Below are 15109 nucleotides of genomic sequence, written 5' to 3' on the forward strand. Positions count from 1 at the left end.
ATCCCTAAATGTGCCTTTTTTTAATTGTATCTATCTAAAAAAAGTGTATTTTTGTCCAGTTTTTAAAATTATTATTTTTTTGGTGACAATTATTTTATGTGCGTTGAAGTATTAATTAACCATACACAAATATGTAAAAAAATCCCAATCTCAAAATGTTGAACTTATTATTTTTTTTAAGCTTTGCAAAAAATTAAAAATTTTATTAGAAAAAAACATTGCAAATGAAAACAAAAAACACAACCTTGAAAAACGCTTTAAAAACAAAAAGAATGACAACTTGAAAAATGGTTAAATAGCCAACATTTTTAAAAAAATGTGCAACTTAAGACATAAAAAAATTTAAAGTGTCAAAAATATGCGCTACCTCCCCACCAAAAAAGGGTCGATGTTACATCAACGTTTTTCAAAATCAACCTGAAAAATACTATCACTATCATTTAAAAAAAATTATTCATACTTAATACATAAGAAAATTTGAAGTGTCAAAAATATGCCCCAACAAAAAAAATCGTCGAAACATATCCATACTTAATACATGAGAAAATTTGAAGTGTTAAAAATATGCTTCTAAAAAAAATGTTGATGTTGCATTAATATTTTTCAAAATTGGCATGAAAATTATGACTTTTAAAAAAACTACAGTTCTTATTAAGTTGGTAACTTTGTTATTCCAATGCTTATTGCACATTTCCGCTGTGAAAAGTCATTGTTTATTTTGTGAAAACAAGTGTGACATTGACAATTAGGATAGGTAAAAATATGTAGAAATCCAGACAATTGTTTTGTTTTGTATTCCCTAATTGGTTCGCATACTACAAGTCTCTGCATTGTTTGTCACTTCGCCACTCTATCCATAATCTTTGTTTCCATTGTAACATTGATTGTGTAATGTCCTTCAGGTCTGGCTTATAATGTTTCTTCTTATGCATAGTTGCTCTTCCAACCATATCCTCAACATTCTTAACCATCCATTATAACATTCCAGACTCTCATCTATGTAACACATTTGGAGACTTAGCATCCTATAACACACACTAGCTTATATCTATCCCAAGTAACATTTTAATGTGTAATATATCACCACATCATTCACTTCATGTATGCTTTAGGTACTATTGGTAGATGGCCTGCTCATATTCATAGGTAACGTATGATAGGTAACACATGACATGCAAGTCATAGGTACTGCATACCATTTCATTTCTCCCTTCTGTTTAAAGTATTATTATTGAAGATAAATATTCAAATTACCGAAGAAAGTGTACATTTCAAAAATGTAAAATATGTGAAAAATCTCTTTAGTCTGCAATAACTATAAAACAAAATGATTCTCCATGAAACATGTTTAATAACGACTTAGAATGAGGATGCGAAGATATAAAGTCAATTACAATATTGAACCTCAAAATCAACTTCATTATATGGAACCTCAAAATCAAGCTCTTCCTCGAGGGCCATTACAATCTTAATAGTGTCTAAGCTATATAATCCTAAATCCTTTTGAAAATATGCAGTCAGAGAAAATTTGGTAGGATTAACCTTCTGAGTTGCCTTAATGACAAAAATAAATTTGTTTGTGACTTGAGACTTGTCCAAAAAGGTACCCTTCACTTCCTCGCACATATATTGACTTTAATATCCATTCTCTAACAGTGGTAGTTGCATCCTCATGTGCTTCAGAATTAAATTCCTTACACAGATTATGCAAGATAGTGTACCCTTCTAGAATGCTTTTATGTAAGTCTTCATCATCATTTTCGATGGAAATCATTTGAATGTCTTCCATGATTCCCAACCCTTTCTCCATAGTTTCCTTTTGATCCCTCATATCTTTTAATTCATTCTTAACTTGCTTAACTTGCTTTTCTAAAGACAAAAAAATATCATTCTCTTTTTTTCTTTCTCCTTTTTACCCCGGTGGCATAAATTTTCATAGGATATTGAAAAATGCATCTCTCAAAGCATTACTATAAACAAAATTTACAGTTAATAATATAGTTTGCTCTTTTACTTGATCATTGTCAGATGAAGTCTATGAATATTTGTACTCAAGGCTCGTCATAAATCCTTCTTCAACCCGAATCACTTTAGGAGGCCACAACTTTTTCCAATTCAAGTCTCGTACCCTAACTGACTTTTCATTGTATTTGTATGTAGGAAAATTCATCTCAACATTGTGGAAACAATTGTCAAGAATATAAAATCTCATGTCTGTGATATAGATAGTTTTAGTTTCACAAGCGACTAAAGTGCCAACTAGCCTTGTCCCAGCTCCAAGTTCTAATGCAACTGCGTTTTCAAAATAGTAGTGTGTATGAGGTGTAGGCTAAAATCACCCAAAAGCAATGATGCTCTCCATATCCGCAATCCCATGCTTGGGATAACAATAGTTACATGGTGGTGGATCAAAATCGAATCACATGTATCTATAACAATTTCTCATTTGTGTTTTTCTGACGAGGTAAAAAGAGGACTCCCTCTTTGCCCAATGAAAATCATTGGCATGTTGAAATTTCCTTATCATGTTTCTGATGATTACTATCTTTGATCCATTCAAAGCCTCCTACCCAATTATTCCCATTTTAGTTATAAACCCTTTCTCTTTTCTTTCAGATGTGTTTTCTTTTGTAAGTGTCCTAATTGCGATCATCTTTCGTAGGAATCCCTTGTACACCTCTACACATCCACCTCTACCCACCAAGTTATCAGTATAAAAGTTATTGATGACACAAGAAATTTTATCATATGTAAAACATCTCCATGAAGGCTTCTAGAGTAAGGTTGCCATTGGAGTTTCATCAACAACCTTCACTTTCACATTCATCTCCATGTATTAGTCACCATTATACTTGAACTTCGACGCTCCCCTGATAGTTTCTTCAGAGAAGTGCTATGCATGAAATAATACATACTTATACTCTTCCAAATTTTCAATTTTTTTTTTGTTTGAATGGAATCCTCGTCACCATCTCCATCCAATGGTTGTTTTAGTTCTAGCAAAATATTCTCCCATAAAGAACGAGTACTTTCAACATCTCTAACACATAGATTTTTTTTCTTTAAAGATTTCCCACAAACATCTTCTTGGTTTCCATGTCTCCAAGGAACATTAATGGAGTTTCTCTCCCACTGAGATGTTGCTACACTTTAATACTGACATATTATTCTTTTCTTTCTCGAGTAGCTCCCCCAAGACCAAGTTGACTTCAATTTTTCATTGAAGTCACATGCTACAACTTTTTCTTTTTCCATTCTTTAGTGGGTTTCCATCTACTGTATGCATTTTCTTCTGACACAATGTTTGATCTGCATTTAATAACTTCTTCCTTTTGTCTAGACTTCTTTAGGGTATAGGGAATATTGTAGTCTTTGGCTATCTGACCAAGACTGTTAATTATAACACCTTGTGTGGCCAAGAAATGAAGGAAGATGATTGTGTTTTCTTGCAGTATTTATACTTTTCTTTTCATAATGTTTGCAATCAATGATTTTATGTCCACATGCATTACATGAGAAACAATAGCCATACAAATTATATGTGTACATTGTCGCTGATGATATCGTTGGAAGGAACTTTCTTTGCTTTTTTGCTTGAGGATACCTTCTTGTCTACTACACCTTTTTCTTATTAGTCTTGATTTAATTGTTCTTACATTTTTCTCCTACATGTATAGGTTTATGGCAATGGAAGCACACAACATATTTATTCCTTTGGGATCTTGCAGGTTTTCTAACCTTATCCCTAGGGGAAATTTCATTTTCTTCAACTCATTCTTTTGTTGATGATTTTGATGCTTGCCTTTATATATTCCCTTATTAATCATGTTGTTGGTACCTTCTTCTACATGCCTTTTTAGAGTTGTTGCATTACCTTTTGTGGCTTCCTTTGAGTTATTGCTCTTTTATTCTAGCTTTTTATATAGTTTGTTCTTTTTATCTAACTCACATCTTGCTGAAACAACTTCATCTGCTAATATTTCACGCTATTCCTCTCTCTCCTTTAGTCATTTTCTCATCACTTCTTCATGTAGCTTCTTCCAATTGTGTCCTTAGGCTAACAATTTCTTCCTTGTACCCATGCTCTCTTTCATCACATGTCTGCAATAGTTTCTTTTGACCTCTATTTTCAATTGCCAGTCTTTCTATCTCAACCAATTTTGAGTCAAGCTTACCTTGGTTTTCATCTGTATTTTCCTCATGAGAATTAGGTACATTCTCACTAGAAAAACAAGTCTCATTATACTTAACACTTTCTCTCTGAGAGGCATTTTTCTTCTTCCTCTTTTTCTTCTTATTTTATATACCGTTGCTACTAGTATCTCCTTCATGCATGAGTTGTAACCTATCCTAGATTTCTTTTGTATATTTGATATCTATAGCCATCTCAAGGTCCATATTGTGAATATTTTTATACATTGCACATTTTTCCTAAGAATTCCATTGTTTTCTTGAGTTGAGGGGGAATCTTTATAGTATCCATCACACACTAACTTCCACACATCATGTCCACAGGCTATCAGTTCATATTTTACTTTCTCTTTCCAGTCCTGAAAGTTTGCAGTATTAAGCACATATACAATTTGATAATCCATATTCAACCAGCTCTACCTTCCAATTGTTAGGCTGATACAAAAGGAACCAACTCTGATATCAATTATTGGAAACTTGACTAAATTGAGGGTGGGGGGGTGGATCGGTTTAGTGCCTTCATGGAAATCAAATTTTTGTTTACTTTTCTTTTTAACATTTATTTGAACTATTAAAAAAGAAGCATTCCTCCATACACAAGGTGGAATTAACTCATAAACAAAATTCCATGAGAGCATAAAATAAACACATATGGACACCAGATATAAGTGGAAACCCATAAAGGGAGAAAACCATTAAATTTTTGTTGTTGTGATGCAAAGGCAAGCTTCTACTTCCTCTATTACATTTAGATTTTTGAAGGCTCAAACCTTTCTACTATTCTGTAAGCTACAACTTGTTAGAAAGCTCCTCCCACTTACATAATTTTTTTGCAGGCTACAACCTATAGGAGGCTCATACCTCAATAGGCTCCAACTTGTTCTTTTTCAAGCTACAACTTGAAAGGAGACTACAATACCTTGACAAATAAAAATTATAATGTGATGGTTTACTTGGACAATAATTTTGAATACCTCCATCTATGTTTAAGCTTCTCCTCCTCCTCAAATCTACTCCACATATGCTCTTCTACCTTTATTTCTTTGTGCCAGGTAACTCATGAACAACAACTCAACTCTTCCACACACTATCTAACCCCCTCTAACCATTCATCCTTCCAAAAGCATATATTTTTATAAATATAGTTTGTTGGTTGTTAGTATTCCATGCATGAATATGAAGTAAACAATCGCGCCTCTTTGTATTCTAAGGTTGTCTCTTTGTTTCCAAACTCTTTCAACTTTTAAATATTAAAAATACATAAGGTAAGTTTCAAAATATTTAATTAATATGCATTAATATAAGCCACTATAATTATTACAACAACCAAACCATTAACTTGCATCCTCTTACATCACCACATTAACTTGCAACTTGCATCCTCTTGCATCACAACATTTTTGTGTACCTCTGCAACATAATCAGCTCAACAACATAGCAATATATGCAAGAAACTTCTGACAAGCAAAACATACTTAGCTCCTTTACATCTTGATAAACAACACCTACTCAACAACAATTAGGAACTTCATCATCCTTTGCACCATACCTTGTTGCACAATAATACATCAGCGACCTATGCAACATACATCAATAGTTTCTACAACCTCAACATAATACATCAACACACTCAAGCATAACAAGTATGTCATCAATTGAGGAACGTGTTCATCTACTATGCATACATCAACTAATACTTTTACATCATATTGTGCTTCTCCTTTGCCATTAGTGACAACTATGCCAAAAAATCCCAAATAGAAAGTATATAAAAAATGCTAATATCACTCATTTGAAACTAATTTTAGCACCATACACAAACCATAACTTCCATAATGTATATCTAAGAAATTATAGCGAACTAGAATTTATAACTTTAGCTATTTTTTCTCAAAATATCTTATAAATATACTCAACATTTCATGATATGAAGCTTCATGGAATATTGAGTTATAATTAGTTGGCTCAGTTAACTGAGTCAAGTCCAGTTAGATTAATTCAAACTGTTTGTTGAATTAATTGTGAGTTCAGTTAGTTAATGCTTGCATGCATATAACTATTGCTCTCCAGATAACTGAATATTCTCTCATAAATAACTCATGCATGTCAGTTCAGATAGAGACCTAGTTGAGATCAGAGAAGGGACAGTGTACTATCAGTTGGATGAATTTTTCCTATAAAGGAAACTCATCCATGCAGAAGGAATTATCTCCTTCAGGACTGCACAGTTACTTTTGAGTTTGATGTGTTGTGTGAGAGGTTAATTCACACAGGTGGCAGCATTGGACCCCAGGAGAAATTACGCAAGGAAATAGGAGGCTTGGAGGGCAGAGGAGAAGGTTTGTGAGAAGCCTTTGACTGTCTATGAGCAACAGAGGGATTTTTACTGAGAGTTGGATAGCTTGTGAGCTAAAGCTTGTAGAAATTTTGAATAATAAACACATATTCAACAGAGATTATCCTGATCATGCACTATTGCGGAATACATGCACAATACATAAGCTCCTCTACGTTGATCAACAATTTAGCAGCATCAAAAACAATGAAAACATCAATCGCATGCACACATTAACACAGTATGTATCCCAGGGAAAGCTTATAGCTGAAAACCCCACACTATCTGTATATTAATGATTGAGAACATGTAACAATACATAGTACAATACTCCTCACAAGTATCCAGCACTATCTCCACCTGTTACACACAAAACTAGCTCATATCCGAACAAGTCACAGGTTCAAATCTTCTCCGCTGCTTTGCCTGCCTCCACTGCACAATACCTGCTGAGAATCACTCACACTGGAAATCACGTGAGCACAGGCTATTCTACCGGGAATATACTGGGCAATTATCATGGGAATACTCAATACATTGCTTGTGCAAGATCTCATGCACAACTATAGTCACAACTGATAGCAATCTCAACCTCTAACACCTATCTCCACTGAACTGTTCATGCACTGAGTTAACTGATGTATTCTTCAGTTGCATTATGAGTTAATAATTAGTGAATTAATTTAATCAATTAATTCACATCACTCATCACTAGTCTATTTGCAGTTAGACTAATTACAACTAGTTTAACAAAGTCAAACTGAACACAACTCCATCAACTCCACATCCAACTCCACAGAACTCACATGCATGAGTTCTAACTGATGTCATGCATGCAATAGCTCAACTGACTCACAATAAAAGCGTATTTCCTTCTGACAGCTGCATGTGCCACTCCGTAGCTCAAACTGAAGTGCTCCAAGAGGATAAGATAATTTTTATAGTCTAAATATTATTATGAGACAATAATATTTGACTTTTCTATTTTTGACTAGCAGTCTAAAAATAGACTTTGATCACTCCTGCTGTGATCCAAAAATAGAAGTCCATCTATTTTTCCCAACATGACCAATCATCCATAAACAACAACCTGCAACTCATAGACCATGATCCATATGTCTAAAAATAGACTTTGCGCCATAATTTGCCTGCGGGCCCACTTAGTGAAGGCGACTCCTTTCCACTAAGCTCCATCATCTCGTTGCATTCTCAACACTCCCTCTCAACAAGATATGTATTATAAGCAACCCCTATCCTGCCTCAGTGGTATTCGAATTTGCTCCTGGTGAGCGCCTTCGTCAAGATATCAGCATCCTGATCCTCCGTTGGAATGTATGAAAGTAACATGATTCTCCACTGCACACAATCTCTAATATGATGGTACTTGATGTCCTCCGTTGAGCTCCCTGCCCAATCTACATCTGCCTGTCTGTACCAAGATCCATATCCTAATGTGCCTCTCAAATAACGCAATACATGCTTGCCCGCCTTCCAGAAGAGCTTGGTTGGCTTAACCATAGCTTGTGAAAGTTGGTTAACAGCATGGCATATATCGGGTCGTGTATTGACCAGATACATAAGCGACCCCACCAACTGTTGATAAATAGTGGCATCCACTTCTTCTGCCTAAGTGGCATCCTCCTTCCTCCAACCTCCAGGAAGAGGAGTATCAACAGGCTTGCAGCCATGCATGTTGAACTTCTCCAATATCTCCCGAGCATACTTACCCTGAGAAACAAATAGTCCATCACTGCACTGCCAAATTTCCAATCCCAGGAAATAATGAAGGAGGCCCAAGTCCTTCATTTCAAACTCCTTAGTAAGATCATCCTTGCATGAAAGTATCAACAACTCATCACCCGTTAGAATCAAATCATCTACATACAATACAATGATAAGCAACTTACCCTCCACCACAATCTGCTATAGGTTAGGATCCGTCTCACTCTTAGAGAATCCAAGTCCGGTGAAATAGCTATCTATCTGTGTGTACCAAGCATGCGGTGCTTGTTTCAACCCATACAACGCTCTCTTGAGCCTGCACACATGCGACTCGCTGTTGAAGATCTCAAAACCTTCGGGCTGCTCAATGTACACCTCCTCCTCAATGGCTCCGTTGAGGAACGCAGTCTTCACATCCATCTGATGAATGTGCCACCCCATCTGCGCTGAGAGAGCAAGAATCGTCTGTATGGAAGAATACCTTGCGACAGGTGCAAAGGTCTCCTCATAATCGATCCCCTCTATCTGTGAAAAGCCTTGGGCAAAAAATCTTGCCTTTTACTTCTCCAAACTCTCGTCAGCTGCCTACTTAACTTTGTAGATCCATCTCGAACCCACCACTGATTTCCCTTCTGGTCTAGGAACAATCTCCCATGCACTATTTCTGACAATCGAATCATACTCTTCCACCATGGCATCTACCCATGCAGGATCCTCCACAGCTTCCTCGAAAGAGGATGGCTCTGTCACAACACATTTTCTCATAAGAGCCATGTATCTAGTGTACCGATCAGGTGACTGTCTCTGCCTGCATTGGGCTATAGGTGGTCCTACAACTTTCTCTGCATCTTGAGCCAGTCGCTTAGCTTCTGTCAAGCGCTTTCGCCCTCTGATGGTTGGCGCTGCATGAGTGGTCTCTTCCACTCCATGAACCTCGTCCTGTGGCTGCCATGTCCTAAAGCTCATCCTTAGGAACTAATAGCTCCTCATCTGCATGCAAGTGTAGCTCCCTCTCAAGCGAATACTTCATGGCTTTCTCCTCCTGAAATTTTATATCCTGTCGCACAACAGTCTTACCACTGTCTGGCAAATACACATGATAGTTGTGGGGCATATCAGTGTACCCCACAAATATCCCAACCTCTGCGATCGGCTCCAACTTCTTCCTGGCATCCTTCATCACATGCATGTAAACGTTAGCACCAAAAATCCTCAAATGAGAAAGATCAGGCTTCTTACCAGAATAAGCCTCCTCGGGTGTACTCATGCCAAGTATCCTGTGAGGACAACGGTTCTGCACATAAACTGTTGTATTGCATGCTTCCGCCCACAAGTGAAGGGGTAGGCCCTAATCATGCAACATCGCCCGTGCAGCACCCACGATCGTTCTGTTCTTCCGCTCAGCAACCCCATTCTGCTGTGGGTTATGGGGATCTATGAGCTCTCTTTGAATCCCTTCTACTTTGCAGAAATCCTTGAACTCGCCAGAGATGTATTCACCACCATTATCGCTCCTAAGAGCCTTCACCTTCTTCCCCGACTCCTTCTCAACCAGTGCTTTGAATTCACAGAACTTTGAATATGTCTCACTCTTCTTTTGCATGAATAAGATCTAGCACTTACGAGAAAAATTATCAACAAAGATCACATAATACCTGTGTTTTTCTGTCGAAGCTACTGAGAAAGGTCCACACACATCTGTGTGAATTCTCTCAAGGATCGTCGTGGCGTGACTATCCTTCTCATGAAAGGTGGCTTTCACAAACTTTCACAAAGTACACCCCTTGCACTGATCTGACTGCACAAGAGTGCCTTTAGGAAGCCCTGTAGTGATCTGCTACAGTATCTTCAAGGCTCCATGGTGAAGGTGACCCAATCTCCTGTGCCACAACTCACCATCATCCTGGCTCGCCAATCCTTCTGCCTTGCATGCCATTGCTGCGCATCCATCTACATGAAACTGATAAAGGTTCCTCACTCGAACCCCTATCTTTTGGGTTTCTCCAGTTGTCTTGCTGCGCAGGAAAGCCTTTCCCTCGCTGAAAACAACATCATATCCCTTGTCTTCTAACATCGCCACAGAGATAAGATTCTTCTTCAATCCTGGAACATGCATCACTTCCTTCAATACGAAGGGTTTACCAGATTCCCTCTCAAAGGAAATGGTACTGATATCGGTCGCACTGTATCTACCATCATTGCCCATCTCGATGTGCACTCCAAGATCTTTGTCCTTTAGATCAGAAAACAAATCTTGATCTCATGTCATGTGAAAATATGCACCACTTTCCAAGAACCACACCGATCCCATCAAACTTGAAACCAAGCATGCGATCAATGAAAAATCAAGCTCAAATTGCGAGGCTAGAGCCTCTCCTGCTGCAGATCCAGCAACTTGCTTGTTCTTCTTCTTCTACGGACAATTAATGGCATAGTGTCTGTGCTGGTGACAGTGAAAGCACTTCACCTTGGGCATGTACTGCTTCTTGCCTTTCGCACCACACTGAGAAGCTTTCTTGCTCTTCCCCTTCTTTGCTTTGGCAGCCAAAGCGCAATTTTCTTCATTAGTTCCCTTTGATGAAGATCCGTTCCTGGTATTCCGCCTGATCTCTTCCTGCACAAGATCTGACCAAAGTCTCTCCCATCCTGGCAATTTCTCCCAACCATTGACAGAGTCCTAATAGGAATGCCAACTCTTCGGAAGACCAAGGAGAGCCAAGCTCACCAAGTCCTCATCATCGACAGTCACCCCCACACTTCCTAGTTCATCTCTGCACTGAGTGAACTTCGTGAGATACTTGGGCATACTATCTCCCTTCTCACATTTGATGTTTCTGAGTTTATCTTTGAGCTCTGATCACTCTTGCTTTGGAATAAATCTTTTAACGCTTTCCACATCAAGTATGGAGAAGCCTTTCCATGAAGGTTGGACACAATGTGATCCTTCGTGCCCTCCAATAGAATCCTTTGACACTTTGCTGTCTTCTTTTGCCAAGCATCAACCTGCGCAACATCAGTAGGCTTTGGGACATCAGCCTCTATGAAATCCTTCAGCCCGTTATCATCCAACACTGCCTCCATCCTGTCCTTCCATGCAATATAGTTCAAGTTTCCCTCAAGAGAATACTCCAATCGCAAACCGTTGAAAGACATTGCCTCATTGATACCAAGAAAACACTGCTGCAAATTCGAATTCCACCAGCTCCAAACTCAACCGCCTCGGATCTAAGATTCATGAGAACAAATTATTTCTCGTACAGAGATTGACTGTATGGGCTTTTACCGGATATCTCACCTTCCAAAGGAAGGATGAATCCAGAGGCTACCTGGCTCGATTACAGACTCTGCCAGAAGAAATAAGATGTAAACACTTCTTGAATAGTAGATCTGATGATCAACAGCTCCGATACCATGTATAAATTTTGAATAATAAACACATATTCAACAGAGATTATCCTGATCATGCACTATTGCGGAATACATGCACAATACATAAGCTCATCTATGTTGATCAACAATTTAGCAGCATAAAAAACAATGAAAACATCAATCACATGCACACATTAACACAGTATGTATCCCGGGGAAAGCTTACAGCTGAAAACCCCACATTATCTGTATATTAATGATTGAGAACATGTAACAATACATAGTACAATACTCCTCACGAGTATCCAACACTATCTCCACCTGTTACACACAAAACTAGCTTAGATCCAAACAAGTCACAGGTTCAAATATTCTCCGCTGCTTTGCCTGCCTCCACTGCACAATACCTGCTGAGAATCACTCACATTGGAAATCACGTGAGCACAGGCTATTCTACTGGGCATATACTAGGAAATTATCATGGGCATACTCAATACATTGCTTGTGCAAGATCTCATGCACAACTATAGTCACAACTGATTGCAATTTCAACCTATAACACCTATCTCCACTGAACTATTCATGCACTGAGTTAACTGATGTATTCTTCAGTTGCATTATGAGTTAATAATTAGTGATTTAATTTAATCAATTAATTCACATCACTCATCATTAGTCTATTTGCAGTTAGACTAATTACAACAATTTAACAAAGTCAAATTGAACACAACTCCATCAATTCCACATCCAACTCCACAGAACTCACATGCATGAGTTCTAACTGATGTCATGCATGAAATAGCTCAACTGACTCACAAGAAAAGCGTATTTCCTTCTGACAGCTGCATGTGCCACATCTGTAGCTCAAACTGAAGTGCTCCAAGAGGATAAGATAATGTTTATAGTCTAAATATTATTATGAGACAATAATATTTGACTTTTCTATTTTTGACTAGCAGTTTAAAAATAGACCCCGATCACTCCTGATGTGATCCAAAAATAGAAGTCCATCTATTTTTCTCAACATGACCAATCATCCATAAACAACAACCTGCAACTCATAGACCATGATCGATATGTCTAAAAATAGATATAGTCTAAAAATAGACATAGTCTAAAAATAGACTTTGTGCCATAATTTGCCTGCGGGCCCACTTAGTGAAGGCGACTCCTTTCCACTAAGCTCCATCATCTTGTTGCATTCTCAACAAAGCTTTGTGTAATCAGAACATATTTCCACTTGTATAATAATACAGAGATCGGGGTTTTTAGGTGAGGCTTTCCCCGGAGTATTCTTTTGTGTTTCATGTGTATGATTTCTTCTTCTTTGTTATATGTGTTCCGATTGATCTAGCTCAAATTGATTAAGCTTCCACAAAGTTTGATAGTAGAAGTAGATCAAGTATTTTGCTTTAGTATATTGCATTATCAGGTGATCTACAGTGAGAATTTCTACAATAAATATAACACAATCTTGTGTTTTTTGGATCTTAGTAAGTTCCAAATTGTAAACATCATAACTTAGATAATAAGCAACATATGCAGTCATGTTAGATAGTCATGCTCCTAGAAGTCCACAAAGCAAGTAGGATCTCTTCATTGCTTTTATAGTATTTTATATAATTATCACCTTTCAATAAAGGCCTCAAGAACTATAACAATTTCTTCTTTTCTAATGAGAATTAGAGTGAACATGGCTCCTGTGGTTAAGCAAAGTTGGGGAATGCTCCAACTATGAATTTAAGATGAAGTCATCATGCATGATAATGAGACATAGATTACATCCTCTCTTATACATGTGTTCACAAAAATGTTTGATTTTGTGATTGTACCTAAAGTTTTATATTGTTGTATTGGGTGTGTAGGCTCAATTGAGCCTTGCATAATCCTAGTGACAACATCCCATAGTTGGGTAGACCATCCTTCCATCTAGCTCAACCTAACTTGGAGAGAGAGAGAGAGAGAGAGAGAGAGAGAGAGAGAGAACTTTGAAATTTCTCCAAAACACATGTGGCTCAATGTTGATGAAATATCATTATTATTAATGTATATATAAGATATCAAAAGTTTTTTTTTTTTTTGTAAGCTTGGCATGACTACATCTTCATCATGTCCAATATAGCGTCCTGATTGGGGTGAGGAATTGAACTAGTGACTTCACATCAAAGAATTCCTTAATAAAGCACCCAATCACCATCTATCCAAGGCCCTATAAACCATCAAAAATTATATTTGGAACCACAAAATATATTTATTTATAAATTTCTATTGAAACTTCAATTTATTTATATGATGGTTCATTAAAGGTTAACCTTTTAAATAATTGGAAATCAATATTTTATTAAAAAAATTAAGTGTGTACTCTTTTGATTATGAAAATATTGAATAAATATATGTCCTTCGACTTGAAATTAAAAATAGCCTTTTGAATTTGATTATTTATAAATGGGGCAAATATATGTTTAAGTATTTATTTAGTTTACTCTTATCAATTACCTTTTCAAGTTTTTATTAGAAAAGGGTTGAATGAATATATGGTTTTCAATTTAAAATTAAAAATAACCTTTCAAATTTGATTATTAATAAATAAATAAAATAAAAATAAAAAATATGTTATTAATTTTTATGGATGCAGTGGAAAAAGATTTATTTTTTTTAAATAGAAAGGGATGAAAGTGGAGTAGAGTGAGATTTGGATTTGGATTGATATGATAAATTGTTTTTATATTAGAAAGAGTAGGCATCAACTTGCATATATCAAAAACGAAATGATGCAACGAAGGAACAAAATTCCTTGCCCCAAATAAAAAAAAATTCAATTTTTTATTAATATAATATCAATATTTTTTTGTTTTTGTAATAATTGGTCCCGTAGCTCAGTTGGTTAGAGCGTTGGTCTTATGGCAAGAGAAAGCAAGCCGAAGGTCGCGGGTTCGAGCCCCGCCGGGACCATTACAGATTCAAGTTTTGCTCCTGTTTCCATCACCAGCGGTTTGTTTGATATACTGAAATACCTATTTACATGGGTATTTGTTTTTTGCTCATCCTGTTTCTATCACCGGCGGTTTGTTTGATATACTGATACATGGGTATTATGACTATTTTATTCGATACGTTCCTAATTTAATTTTTGCTTTTTTATTTAAAAGTCTTTTTCTCCTAATAATAAAAATATCATATTCTTGCTTAAAAGATAATAACAATATTATATTGTTTTGAATATTTTTGCTTGTGTTATAATATTTTAAATTACTATAACATTTTAAATATTTTAATTTTTGCTTTAATATTGTTCATTGGATTTATATAAAGCCTTTTATTTTATAATATATTCTATTGAATATCTTTGGTTTGTTATTTTTTTTATTAATATAATAAAATGTAAAGTTTTAATAATAAATACATAAAGATAGGTACAACATTATGCAATTTGAAAACTCTATTAGAAAAGGATATATGCGCTCCAAATGTTTTAATTAATATAATAATAAA

The 15109-nt window shown here is 36.3% G+C and overlaps 1 non-coding gene across 1 annotated transcript; it reads left to right on the top strand.

The window, feature by feature from the left end:
- The first annotated feature begins 14482 nt into the window (after positions 1-14482).
- Positions 14483-14569, top strand: TRNAI-UAU (transfer RNA isoleucine (anticodon UAU)). Its single transcript is given in 2 exon segments — positions 14483-14520; positions 14534-14569. It is a non-coding gene; the product is annotated as a tRNA-Ile (tRNA).
- The last annotated feature ends 540 nt before the right edge of the window (positions 14570-15109 follow it).

This window comes from Pinus tabuliformis, chromosome 4_2 (genome assembly GCF_031772625.1).
Source record: "Pinus tabuliformis cultivar Carrire ecotype Pingquan chromosome 4_2, CPIR1, whole genome shotgun sequence".
Classification (NCBI taxonomy): domain Eukaryota; kingdom Viridiplantae; phylum Streptophyta; class Pinopsida; order Pinales; family Pinaceae; genus Pinus; species Pinus tabuliformis.